This window comes from Marmota marmota, unplaced genomic scaffold (genome assembly GCF_001458135.2).
Source record: "Marmota marmota marmota unplaced genomic scaffold, marMar, whole genome shotgun sequence".
NCBI lineage: Eukaryota > Metazoa > Chordata > Mammalia > Rodentia > Sciuridae > Marmota > Marmota marmota.
This window is the reverse complement of record NW_026000222.1, coordinates 8823533-8838605: the sequence shown is the minus strand read 5'-3', so window position 1 is coordinate 8838605 and position 15073 is coordinate 8823533.

The window sequence follows — 15073 nt, the reverse complement described above, 5'->3', positions numbered from 1 at the left end:
ACCTTTTTCACATGCTTGCTGTAACCCTAAGTAATATTCTGTAACACTTGAATATGGCTAAATAACCATTTGCCAAAGCTTAAGGGGTTTGTTACAAATAGCACTTGGCATTCCAGTACATAGGTTCTGTGGTGTATATACACAGTGCCCTCCGCGGGCCTGGGGGTTTCATAGATGTCAGCTAAAACAGCCAAAATCCAGAACTCGAGAAGCCAGTACACCTACTGATTGGGAGAGGGAACCGTCTATGTCTCATGATGATGAGGGCAGAAAACCTGGTTCCAAACACGAGCCCCAAAGTGAAAGTCGAAAGATAAACATTCCGGACGGACTGCCTTGAGATCCACCACTTCTGCGGGCATCTCCGTGAACCGTGCTTTGGAGTCAGCAGGAATGCCTTTGCTTAATCATGACACTGACTGACAGTGTTGCGTGAGGTCAGAGAAGCTAGCGACTAAAGCCGCACAACCACAGCTCTGGGGTGGCAGTCTCACGCCTTGCTGAGTGTTACTTAATTATTAGGAAGCCAAAGCATTTTTAAGTAAGACTTTACTCTTGCTGAAACTGCGATACCATCAATCTGCCATGCAACTGTCCACAGCTGCTGAGTTTTTATTTTCTGAAAGTTGGCAGAGGCAAAGACCCATTCCCCTCCCTGCTCTATACCCATAAATGTTTCAAAGGCATAAATCTAGCTGCAGCCTTGAAAGCAGATGTTGGGTAGCCACCCCATTAACATTCTGTAACTAGCCCTCCATGAGCAGCCCCAACTGTTTCTGAACAATTACAGAGGCATTTGCAAATGTGTATTTACAGTCTGACAGTGGCATAATTGCCGGGTAGATGGCTGACCTCTCTGGCAATACAGAAAGCCACCCTTCCGAACTGTTTATTTACATGAAGTGCACAGATCCGCCTGGCTTCTGAGAGGAGATGGCCCAGCTGAAGTCTGCAGTCTGAGCGACATTTGTAGATGCCCAGTTTACAGTGCTGAATACTTAGCAGTGGAGATATCATCTTTTTAGCAGTGTGTTTTATGACATCTATGTTCAGGGCTCTAATTAAGCAACAAATCTGGATCAAATGAAAGAAGTTATTGGCAAGGTGCAGATCTCAGGGAATCTACAAAGCCCCTGAACAAATCAACTCCAAGAAGGACAGCAGTGGGAGCCAATGCAGCTGCTACCTCAAAAAGTAGAGGTCACAGACCTTCTCTTTGCATCCTGCCAATGTCTGTTAGAATTGCCTGATCAGACAGACAAGCCACAGAAACTCAGTGAACTCAGTGCCTTAGTCCCCAGTTCCTTGGAAAAGACTCCCTCTGGCTTACTGTGGGGTCACCAGGGAGGTTTCCAGTAACCTGGGAGGCCTTTCAAGGGTGAGGGTCAGTGTGGGCTAGCAGACAACCCAAAGCATCTTCTTCTAGTCCCCACTTCTGTGAATGGATTCTGTGATCCAGATTCTCAGCAGCCCTGTAGTGTTGGTAAAGAAGTAAAGAGTCCTGACCTGGAATCAGGATGCTTAGGTGTGAAAACTAGCTCCAGCATCTCCCATTCTGTGACCTTGAGCAAGTTATCCCTCCTCTGTAGACCTCCATTTCCTCTTTGGTAACTTGTAGGAATGAACTTTCTGTTCTGGCCTGTCAGGGGATTCAAAGAGTAACACAGGATCCTTTCACTTAAAGCACTCCCAGGGGCTCAAGGACGATTTCCTGTTACCTATTAATTATGGCATTATCGTCACTCTACCACAGCTGCATCATTTTCCCACTAGGGGGTTCTAGAACTTTCTCAGGTCACTGAGCCCTTGGCATCTTAGTAGTTTTTTCCAAGGCACATCGAAGTCAAAAGAGACACCTAACAATTTTGTTTATTATGTAGTTAGATCCAAATAACATAATAAATGTTTATCTCCTACTAACTTGGAAGCCATTTAAAAAGATACACAGAAAGAAAAATACTGTTTTCATTTCAGTCTTAACCACGATTGCTCACTGAAGGGTGTGTGCACCTGCTGGGCTTAGAAGTAAATATGAGAGCTAATAAATACAGTCGTATGGTAAGATAAGCCCACAGAAAGAGGGACCCTAGCTCAGATCTGGGACTCAGGGAAAACATCTGGGAGGGGGCAGTGTCTGAATTGAGCCTGGTGAACCAGGAGATGCCACCCTAGTGAGTGGGTGGTGGTGCCAAGCCTGGGATCAAAGTGTACTGAGCTGCTGTTCTGTACCCAGTCCTTCCCTTTATTCCATTTACCCTCATACCAGTTCTCTGTAGTGAGGACTATTGCTGTTCCTATTTTTCAGATAGGACAACTAGAAGGTCAGAGAGGTTGACTGTTTGCTCATGGTCACCCAGATTGTAAATGGCAGAGCCAACATCAGACCCCAAATTATGAGTTTCAAAGCCCATGCACTTTCTCCTCCTCCCACTCATTCCGAGATGCGGCAGAAGGGAAGGTTGAGTTCCCACTTCCCTGGCATCGCCTCAGGTGGGAGGGAAAGTAAGGGGGTGAATCCAGTGCACTGGGTGCACAGTTTATTTTTGCCTTAATCATGTCCTCTGGCCTCTTCAGCTGGCATTGTACACAGCAAGATGAGTAATTAGCTAGGATGATTTTAATTAAAGTGGAACATACCAATTAATAAATGAAGTGCTGGCATACTTGCTAATTTGCCAACTCAGTCATGATACCGGGTCCCCAGTTAAAGATCAGTTGGGAGCCATCCCTCCACCCCTCGGATGAGATGATACAGCTCAAGTTTTGCTGTTTCTCTTTTTCATTTGGTTTCTTGAGAATAACATGAGATCCTGATAAAACTGATGCGTGATCATCACATGGTCCAGTTGTCTTAGCTGTGACATAGTTGTCTTAGCTGTCACATACTTGTGGCCCCCAGTGGGGGCGGAGCATATGCTCAATTCAGAATTCCTGATTGCCATCCCATCCCCACCCACTCCCCTCCCTGTGTAGTCCCACTGATGAACATAGCCCAGACTTTGCAAGTTCATCTTCTGTGTACATATCTTCAGCCACCCCTAATTTATACTGTGGACACTCCATTGATCCTTTGCACACCTGTAGTGCACCTGTGTATCCTTATGTTTGTCCAATCTGACCCTGGAAAGGACAGATCCACAGACCATGAGATCCTCAGTCTGACTTCCCCTGGCCTCAGGTGAGTGGATCAGGGGTCAAGGACTGACCCAAAGGTAGCCTTTAATTTGATGACCAATAATCTGTGACTTGTTTGGTCTCACATAAGTGACCTGAGTCTGTAAGATGGTCCCAAAGACTTTGACCTCTACCGGAACATAACATACTCTTGGGAAATATTTGGAAGTGAGCCCAAGAAGTCGAAGTCTAAAGGTTTGTTGGCCAATAATTGGTGGAATCGTGTCTTGGCTCTGAGCAGCAGTTGCCATGTGAGAGATTCCACCCGATGCAACTGGATGGAGAAGAAATAGTTCCTGAAGCAACATAAAGATCCTTTTTCAAGTTCCCATACTCAAGTCTGTAGGTTTTTATTTTATAGCTGTGGACTTGGCGTGAGATTTTCCTTGACTGTGACTTTCCTCTTTCTCCATGTTCGCACGTCCTCAGGCCTTTATTCCCTACTGTGCCATGGTCCACAGGCATTTCTGGGTCATTTTTCTTATCACTTATTATCAATAGGAAACTTTTAAGATTTCCTCTGATTATTTTCTTCTCACTTAACTCGTGTCTGTTTCTCCACTCTGGGCTCTTTCCATCTCTTTCTTCCAGCCTTGAGCTTGTCTTCTGATTCTGCCACATTTCATGGATCTCAAAAGACATTCTGAGAAATTGCCTACATTTTTCTTTTTTGACTATAAATCTGTATGGCCTACAATCAGGCTCAAGGATATATTGAAAATAGGGGGAACGTTTTTGCTAGAACTCTTAACCTGTTGTAAACATGAATCAGTGCATCTTAGTGAATTGAATAAACAGCCCCCAAAAGACACATCCCAATCCTAATCTCATTTCTGGTGAATGTGACCTTTTTTGAAAATAGGGTCTTTGCAGATGTAGTTAAGGATTTTTAGATGGGATCATCCTGGATGCCGAATGGGCCCTAAATTCAATGACGGGCATCTTTATAAATGGGAGTGTTATGAGGAGCCACTTCAGAAAACACTCTAAGTCTGAATTTAAATCAAAGAGAGCTTTATTGGCCAGGGACTGTCACCCACATGTAGAGACTGAATCTCTGTGGGAGAACAGCAATTTCCCTGTCTTTACCTTCATCAGTTAAGGATAAAAACCACAAGCCTTGGGAAGTTCTTAGCATGCGAGCTAGCTGTCACAGAAGCTAAAACAGCAGTTAGTGGAACTTTAGAGCCCCTAAGCAGAACTAAAGACCCCCTAAGGTAGGTGTATGGTTTGGGTTTTAGTACATTTGCAGGGTACAAAGTACAGAAAACACAACTCTTTGGGGGAAGACAGCTCAGACGCTGATTTCCCAGAAACGGCTCCTACAGGAATAGCAATGGAGTCACTTTAGCCATGCTTACTCATGTTGGCCTACAACAATTTTTGCCTTAATATGACTATGTCTTAATTATTTTTATCTTGTAACTTAACCTATATCATCTTAACATTTGCCTGTGACTATAGTTAACCTGTGGGCTCCCCCACACACATACTTACAACTTGTATTATCTATACCCATCACTAATATCCTCAAGTCTTATGTCTGTGTACTATATAAGGCTGTGTGTTTATCCTACTGTATTGTTATTTCTATCTTAAAACTTAAAACATATTTAAGTATCTTGACATTAACTTTTATTTTTATTATTTTCTATTTATTGATTTATGTCTATTAATCTATAGCCTGTGCCCTATCAATATGACTTATTAATAATCTGTGATTTATCTCTTATAAAACTGCTTATTTTAGACCATAACAGGAGGAGAGGGAGGTTTGAGACACAGAGCTCTAGAGTCAGCAGGGAAGAGTCCCACGGGAAGACAGTCAAGGTTAGAGATGCTGTCCCAAGCCAAGGGACAACAGGAGTCACCATAAGGTGGAAGAGGCAGCGAGGACCTTCCTGAGAGCCTCTGGTGGGAGCATGGCCCCGCCAACACCCTCATTTCTGACTTCTGGCCTCTGGAACAGTGAGATAATACATTTCTGTATTATATTTGTGGTAATTTTTTAATGACAACCCTAGGTGCCTGCTCACCTCCCTTCTGAAACAGCTGCCCCTTTTGAGGTACACAGCTCTCCTTCAGTCTCTGGTCACACGGAAACAGGCCACCATGGACTGTCAGGGTCTGGCACTCAGCCTGAAGTAGCTAATCACATTTATCCCCTCGGAAATCCCTTGGGTGTAGGTCTAAGTGGCCCCAGAGTCTGTCTGCCTGCCGTCTGTGGGTCACCGTTTGCCCTGGGAAGCAGGTGATATTTGTTTGCAATGAGAGGATAGCGGAGTCAGTGCCCAGCACAGAACAGTAAGGGGAGTCCTCAGCGTGTCCTATGGGAACTGGGGTCCTGAGTGTTCTCATGGGTTCCATGAAATACCCCCAAACTTTAGAACATGGTCTCTAACGTGCAAGCTGAGGGTTTCTATAACATCCTCCAACGGTGTCCCCCATAACACAGTGCTCATCACTGCCTTCTTTAACCTCCCTCCTTCACTTTCCTCACCCCTGTCATACAATGGGGGCCTTAGTAATTCTGTTCTTTATTCACTGAGAGTAGAGCTACACATGTGCGGAACTTTCTGGAGGCACTGTGGTGTGGTAGGGAAGACTATTAAGATGGAAAACCCAGGGTTAGAGTTCTGCCATTATCGCTAGCTGTGTGACCCATGGAGCAGATCAGGCCATACAGAAAGAACAAAGGACAAATGGACAACTGGCATTTTGACCTCTTGTGAGAGGCTGACCCAATCCACAAGGAAGAGGGCATGGTGGGAAGCCCAGAGCCTGCCACACGTGGAATGGGACCTGCTCTGCTAGATGAGGGAGTAGGAGGAATGGTTTCCCCCACTTGGCTCTTCTCACCTTGTCCCCTCTACAGTCATCCCTCTGACTCTTCCGTAGGATCCGTGAGAAACAAAGGGAAGCACTGCAGACCCAAGTTAGCACACCCGTGTCTTTCTGAAGCTCCACGTCATTGACATCTCTTTTCTGAAATAAGCATGTCAAAGTCTGAATCAAAATCCCTGATCATCCTTAAGCCTGGGTCAGCTTTTGGGTCTGTGCTAACCCGCAGGAATGAACTTGAGAGCTGTGCTTTCCAATATGGCGGCCACTATACGTGGGCCTACAGTTGCCTGCAGTGTGGTGAGTCTGATTCAAGATTTTATAAAATACACAGCAGGTGTCAAAGGCTCAGCGTTGACGACGTGTTGATATGATAATGTTATGGAGATGTTGGGTTAAATAAAATATAGTATTAAAATTAACTTACCTTGTTTCTTTTTATTTTCTGGAACATAGGTACTAGAAAATTTGAAATTACATGTAACAAATGGCTTGCAGTATGTTTCCATCAGAGAGTGGTGCCCTCAATGACCCCTGGCCTGGACACCACTGAAGTAGTGGTCACCTCACTTAGGACCAAAATTATCGTACATGGACACACACACACACACACACACACACACACACCCCACTTTGTGGTCTCCCATGTTTACATGTGGGCCACCTCCTTCTTTGATACACCTTTGAGTGTCCTCACTAATGGGCTTTTTGGCTAGACTGCAGGCTCCATGAGGGCAGGCCCTATACCTCATCAACATTCTCATAGACAGTGTCTGGCATGGAGTGTTTTCCAATGTTTCTCACCTCAGTGGCTCAACCCAAAGATCTGAGTTGTTGACACTCTGCTGTAGCTCTCACCCCCCTATAGGTGGTCATTGCCCCCCACAACCCTAGGACCCCACCTTTGCAATGAGCTCCAGGCTACTTCTAGCAACCACCACTTGTATATCTGTTCCAGAAGGTCTTTTCCAAATCCTTGGCTGGAAGCTGGAAGTGCCAGAGTTAATGTCCCCATGTCAACAATCGACTGATGGGATTTGGTATTTCAATGTACCAGCTTCTTCGCCCCTTGGTGGGATAATTCTAAGCCATGTGTTCTGCACTCACTTTTAAACTCAATTAAACTCCCGTTGCCTGCTGTGGGATCTGGCTTAATACCTCTTTATTGATTGACTTTCCTTCCTCCTCTTATTTCCCCACCCCATACCAGTGATCCCCAAATATTCCAAATAAACGACTTGTTTCTTTGTTTCTAGGTACTTCCACATGAAGACACTCCTATATCTAATCTGTCACCAAATCCTACTAAATTCATCACGATCTGCCAACTCTAGTTCTGTCTGCTAACTATTGCCATGCACTTGCTTTCTCCTATAGTAGTTCTTTTTTTCAACACTTAACCTAGGATCATTCTGTTTGAGACACCCGGATGTATTCTCATTGCTTCTGTAGGAAAGACTTCCAGAGTTCCCAAGGCCTGTGTTCTGGCTCCTATCTGCCTCTCTAGCTGTGTGCTCTTCCACGTGCCCCCTCCCTGCTCATCCATTCCCCCAGAACTGACCTCGGTTCTGTTCACTGATGCCACAGGACACTTGCACAAGCAGATCCCTCACTCTGCAATGATTTCACATTTCCCTTTGCTTTAACTCTTACTCATCATTCAGAAGCCTCTAACTAGATTAATACCCGTCGTCATGATCCTTCTTGGTACCATGGGCCTCTCCTTCATAACTTGAACAATATGTTGTCCCTTGGATTCACTGATTAGTGCCCCTTGACTCCTCCAGATTCCAGGCTTCCTAATGGTAAAATCAAGTCTCAATCTGAGTCCATCATTGTGCTCTGAACACTTGACACAATGCTTGGTAAACAGTAGATGCTCAATGCATATGAGTTAAATGAAAAAAATATGACTAAATAAAAGGCAACTATTTCTAGTCAAATCCTCTATTTGATTAGCTATTAAAGCAGTGGGCTAAGAGAAACTCAGTCTCTTCCCAACAGATGACCCCAGATGACCCGATGATGTTGTAAATTACCCCACCCCATTTGCTGAGTATTATATAATAAGCACCCTATCAAGTGTGGACACCAGTGAGCAACTCTGTCTTTGGCTAATCCTTGCCTGGTAGCATAGTTATTTCTGTAGCTGCCTGTCTTGGTGTACAGTGAGTGCCAGGAGACTAGAACTAGGCCTTCTTCATCCTTCTAGCCTGACCACCTGAGCAGATTTGGGACCCACATCCCTTCAGGTCCAGACGACCTTGACTTAAGTCCTTGTTGTAATTAGGGCCGAGCTCCATGTGTTCCTCCAGATGTATTCAAATCCTTCAGGGCCTCTATTTCTTCTAATCGCCTCTGGTTCCATTTCCAGCTTCAGTGACTCTTAGTTCTACATTCTGTATCTCAGGGCCTTTTGTCCCCCTCGCCCTTAGTTAGAGACATGGGAAGATTGAGGCAAACTTCCATTACCCCTGAGCATTGTGGGGTTTCTGTTCTGGAATGTCCCGTCCATTTCTGTCAATCAGGCTCCAGGCGGATGCTGTGCTGCTCAGTGCTCCTGCCCTTCCTTTTCCCCACCACTAAGGTGACACTCATTCTCTAGGACCATCACCTGCTCGACTCAGTGCATGTCAGGCCCCCCAGGACCCATCTGCAGCCATAAGCTCAGCAGCGAGTTTGCTACATAAGTGTTTATTGGTGGTGCACTGATTCCAATTACATTTTTTTTTTTGCACTCCACTGGATATTCTTTAATGAAATGACCAGGGTCAAGTGAGAACGGTCTGATTGGAAAACCCATGGGCACTGGATTGGAAAACATATTTGTGCAAAACCCAATTTGATGTGTAAATTCGTTGATCCTGCAAGGAGATGGATGAGGCCGAGGAACGGGGACGGGGGCGAACAGCAAGGTTAGACGTGAGACCTGGAGTGTTCAGCTGCATTCCAGGAGCGAGTCCTGAGTATTGAGAAGTGGGCAGGGGAGGGTAGGCCTAAGGCCGTGAATGTCAGTCAGGGAGTCTGGGTGCAAAGGATGTAGGGAGAGAGAAGAGGAAGTGAAGAGGAGAGAAGAGGAAGTAGGGGCCATTTTTAGGCGTGAGGTGATTAGAGGAACAACCTTGAGACTTAGAAAAATGGCATTAAGTCATCAGCCTGGGAAGTGGGCATTGCCTGTGAAACCGCCCAGTAATAAGCTGTGTAACTTTGGCAAATACATCAACCTTGCTGAACCTCAGGTTCCCTATGTGTAAAGTGGATTTGAACTAGTTGGTCTCTGAGCTCCTGCTTTTGAAATCTCTTGTTGTGAACTTTCTCCAGGAGTATTTGGGTATGTACAGGTATGTCAGCAGTTTGCTTCACGTTTTATAAAGGTAAATTCTGAGGAGAAGAAAAGAGTCACTTGCCCCCCACCCCCTACCATTTAAAGCTTGCAGCATGCAGAGAGTTTATTATGTGAAAATACCACTTGGGGAAGTTAATTAAAAATTCTGACATTCAGAGTAGGGATTTGGGGCAGGAATGTACAAGTCCAAAACTCTGGATAGAATTAGACAGGCATCTAAATGTTGGACCTTATTAAGTCTATAGTTAGGCATTAGGAAGGGGATGATATTTGAAAGCCAATATTCCAAACTCAAGTGCTGTTTGGCTTTGTGCATTTTGTTTGAATTATTGCACATTTAATAGGATTTAGCTGCAGAGCCCCTGCTTAGCAATCTGTTTCCTTGGCAATGCAATCCTCAGAGGGACAAAGGCCATATGGAAAACATGGGTTATTTGGTAATTTAGTAAGTAAGTTAAAAAGGATAGAATTCAATTCAATATGCATCTTTGTGTCTCCCTTACACACAGTAACAAAGACAGGGACCAGTGTTAAGTACTCGGTAGGAACTTAATAAATGGAGAGTGCTATGATTATCAGAAATCATTTTTACACACTGCTATATATATAGCAAGTGCCCAAACATCTTGTCCTTCTCTTTGTCCAAAAACACTCACCAGACAAAAACCACGGTTCTTCTTAGCAGGTCCCAGGGTATTTCCTCCATTCCCTTTTGCTCCTGCGTCTCCCGCCTTCTCTCCAGGAGCACGATGGCCTGTTCTGCTTGCTGTCCATAACCCGGTGCACCTTGCTCCTCACACCTGCCCTGGCAGATGGCCCAGCCTCCAGCACCTCCCACCTGCACCTGCGGCTTTCTTAACCTGCCTCCCCTTGGGCTTACTCTTGACGCTGCACCCGGTTGTTCAATCCCCAGAGCCATCTGTTGACCACATGAGTAGCATCCTGTCACTTCTTGGCCTCAGCCCCTCCGGTGCTTTCTGGTTGTGCCATAATGAAACTTGCCTTTGCTCCTTACTGACCAAGCTGGCACGGTCTAGGCTCTGCTGACCTCAGATGCAGCTTCCTGCAGTAAGAACCCTTCCTGCTCCCGGAGCAGACTGTGCCCCTTCCCTCCAGAGCACCTGGGCACCCACCGTCTCTCCACTGTGGCTGCCACGGTGTCGCCCATTTTCTGTGCGCTGTTCCCTCCTGGGAAAGTCTGACTCCGACTCACTCCCTATCACACACCCCATGTTTTAATTTCCTGTACTCTGCTTCCATATCTGATATTTTGCATACTTACTTACTTATTTGCATTTTTTTCCTACCACTCACATTAAAACAAAAGGTCCATGAGGGTAGGCACCTTTTTATTATTGTATTTTGTTTTCCGTTAGGAACACAGTGAATGCTAAGAACTTGAATGAATGAATGAATGAATCCACTTTTATATTTTAAACTGGATGATCAAAGTCATTTTCTCACAAAGAAGTAGCTCAGTACAATAATGAAATCATATTAGTGATTATGTACAAAAAAATTAGACCTATATACTCATTCCCAGGCACTACTACTTTTATTTTTACTATTTTTAATATTGATAATTTGCTCCAACATGGGTTATAATTGCTGATTTTTTTCTTAAAAAAAAGTCTAATTTACTCTCAGCTAATTAGCCAAGCTAATTTGGCTGTACACATTAGGAAAAATGAAGGATAACATAGACACCAAACAACTTGTGAAATATTTAAATAAATTACAGTAAGGTACAGAAAAGTATATATACAGGGTACCATTTTTGTCAGTTTTTTTTCCATCATGTTGTATTTGGAATGAAATTCACCAACACGCTAGAAATCATCTTTTCAGGGTAGGGGCTGGGATTATAGCCATCCTTCCTGGCTTTGGGTTTAGGTGGGGTTTTGATCTTGTTTTCATTTTTGTTATTGTTTCGTGATTTCTAAAACAAGTATGCATTGCCTTGAGGGTCAGAAAAAGTAATTTTAAAAACAAGATTTTTGAAAGGTCATAGAACATAAGGACTTGGCATGTTTTGAATATGAGGAATTTTTTAGTTACTATCCCCAAATTTTAAAAGAAAGAAGAAAGAATTCACATTCTAAAACCTGAATTTTCACCTACTGAATTCAGCTGGGATGACCAGATAAAGGCAATCCTTGGTACACCTTTGGCACACATAGGTTCACCTGGACAGGTGACACTATGATAAAATGTTCGCGGCTTTGAGGCCATTTGTCCTTTTGTTCTCTCTCTTCCTCTTTCCCTCAAATGCCCCCCATGGACCCGCTACACCCAAGGTGTTAGATTCACATTTCTGCAGAAAAAAATTGGTCATATTGAAATATCTGAGAAGCCTGAGGTTCTCTAAATGCATAGAAGGTGCGTGACCCAGTGGCCCTCTCCCCTGGGGTCTTCTCTGTCATCGGCCAATTCACATGCGGGCTAAGCCGCGTCCTAGAAAAGTACATTGGAACTTGGCCTCAGTGAGAGGTCCAGTAACACACAATGTCAGAGTCCCACGTAGACCCCACTGCGAACACGTGGTCAGGAGAACCTCAGGTCCCTTAGGAGAAAACCGCTCAGAAGGAATCAAATCTAGGACAACAAGCTGAGCTGGGTCAGAAGAGCCTGAGAGGACAAGGGAGGTCATGGTTCAAGTTCAAAAGGGACTGTGGTGGCCAGTTTCTCCTGCTGCCTCAGCAGTCCCCGTGTTCAGCTCCACAGGAAAAAGGAGTGTGGTCAGAGAGCTCAAAGAGAGAACCCTCTGAGTGCCTGAGCTCAGCCTGAGCTGTAGCTCACTGCCTTAAGCAACTGTTATGTGTATCTAAAGCCCATGGGCCAAGCCCTGCTCACCCAGAAGGGGGAAGTTGGAATTTTGCAGAATTTCCAATCCACTCCACAATTGCAAGCATCCTGTCCTGGGTTTAAGTTAAGGGTAGATATTGGGGGCAAATAATGAAAAAATAAAGATTCCTAGCCTTCATATACCCAGGCTCCTGTGTCTCATTCTGTAGAGGGTTAATTCAAAAGGAAGAAAGGGTAATTCAATGGAGATTTGAAAACCTTTGCTCTCTGCCCACATGGATCAGGCAAACCTTTGCCCACTACTTTCTCTCTACCCGCTCCTACTGGGAATGGCTGGGACTGAAAAGCATCAAAGAACAAGCAAAATGAACAATTCCGCGCATATCCACGGTGCTCTTACTCTGCCTCTCTCTTATTCTGTTGTCCTGACAATGCTAAGTGCAGGACTGGAACCCTTAGCCTCGTCATGCAGCCAAAGGAGATCTGGAGAAGGGCAGTGCTTCCCAAGAGCTCCACACTATTCAAACAGCACCGCAGCGGCTGGCGTTCAGTATCCAATGGGATTCCCAGGACCCTATAAACACCAACAGCCACCGATGCTCAGTCCTATACAGAAAAGGCATGGTATTTGCACATAGCCTCTGAGACATTCCCATACACTTTATAACTAGATCATTTATAATCCCAGAAACAATGTCAAAGCCATGTAAATAGTTGTTATGCATAATGACAAGAACAAAATGTCTATATATGTTCAAAATGGGCACAATTTTTAAAAAATATTCTTCATCCACACTTGATCAAATCCACAGATACGGGCTGGGGTGGTGGCTCAGTGGTAGAGCACTTGCCTAGCATGCATGAGGCACTGGGTTTGGTTCCCAGAACCACACACACACACACACACACACACACAAACCCACAAACCACAACAACAAAAACCTAAATAAACAAAATAAAGGTATTGCATACATCTACAGGTAAAACTATTTAAAAAAAAATCCATAGATGCAGCACCCACAGGTACAGAGGGCCAACTGTATTCCAGGCCCATCTGTGTCAAAAGTTTGTTCCTTTCTAGGTTCTTGTCATAGAACCCACAGTTGCCTGTGGGCAGCAGATTTACAGACATTTTAAAAGACATTATGAAGGTAGGGAAATAGAATGGAATTTAGCCCTAAGAATTCTAGGCCATCCTAAGTTCAGAAGACCCCTAGGAGTGACATTAAAAACAAAACAGAAGAGAATAATAAGCAGATGACAGAATGGCAGTTGACTGCTAAAGAATTCTATCCTTTCCCCTCTACTGGAGGCAATCTGACAAAATTCATTAACTTTGGTTTCTGGCTAACAGCACATCAGGAAGTAAGCTCACTAATGAACTTTTTCGTTTGGAACATGAGGCCATCGATGTTTGCAGGGCACACAGCACTGTTAAATCGACACTTATGCTCAGCTAGTAGGGGGAAAATAAAGTTGTGCATTGGACTCAATTCATCAAATGAATTCTCTTGGCTCAAAATACTCAGACCTCAGGGATAGCTCAAAGTAAACAATTAAATTATCTCGATCTACTCACATTTTGCAGTTAATTATTCCCGTATATGATTTCCCTTCTTTTGCTCTGCAGCTGATTTTGGCTGAGTTAATGAGAAATGAACCATGCTGTGTATTATTTATAGCTTGGATTATCCTCTATCACCCTGATGTTTGATCAATAAAAATTAAATCTTCAAGGGGCCAACATTTAAAAAAAAAAAAAAAGCAATACCAAAATCATTTGGATTATAAAATTCTTTTGGCAGGTTTAAAGTCCAAAGAAAAGAATCCACCCCCAACCCTCCCCCGCACACGGGTACTTCCACAAACACAATTCTCCAAGGAGGATAAAAATGAATGGTCTCAGCCTCAACTTCTGAGAACCTGCTTGCCAAAAGAATGAGGATGAGGTCCATGTAACAACGCTCTAACAATAGTAATGCGGGCACATAAATTCTACCACCATTTTCAAAGGCTTTCTTATACTGTTCTAAGGCACAGATGTGCAGATGATGACCTGAACCCTGTTTTTATAAATACAGTTTCATTAGAATATAGTCTTGCCTGATCATTTACATATTGTCTGGCTGCTTTTGCTCTCCATGGACAGAGTGGAAGAGCTGCCACAGAGACCCAGGACCTGCAAAGCCAAACATATTGGCTGTCTGGCCCTTTATGGAAAATTTGTGCTAAACCCTAGTCTAAATGCTCCTCCGACTCTTTTGTACTTAACTCTCACCAAGACCAAGAGGTTGCTTGATGGCTGTTTCCATTCCCATTTCTCAGTGGTGAAACTGAAACCTTTTCAGGGACTTCAAGCAGAGCTGGCCCAGTCTCTTCTAAGAGCAGAACTTGCTAATGGCTGCCGCTGTCTCACGCATGCCTACATCTACTGCTCTTCCTTATTACAGGGTCTCTAAATTCTGTGATTTCTGCTGCTCAGGCAAGAGAACGTAGCTTTAGAGACTTAAGTAGGGCCTTGGATGAGCGGGATGAGGGGGTGTTTATCAGAGGAGTTAAAGTGAAGGCCTTTCTATACCATGTATTATGCAAATACCAGCCAGCACTTGAAGATGCCACCCACAAAATGAAGACGACTCTGCCCAAACTTTATCTTTCCTTTCTCCATGTACCCTTTGCTGATCTTTAATAATTTAGGAAATTCTGGACATGGTGATACATGCCTGTAACTCCAGCAACTTAGGAGACTGAGACAGATTGCAAGTTTGAGGCCAGCCCCAGCAATTCAGCAAGGCCCTAAGCAATTTAGGAAGACCCTGTCTCAAAATAAAAATAAAAAGGACTAGGATGTGGCTTGGTGGTTAAGTGCTCCTGGGTTTAATTCCTGGTCACCACTCCCCACCCCCA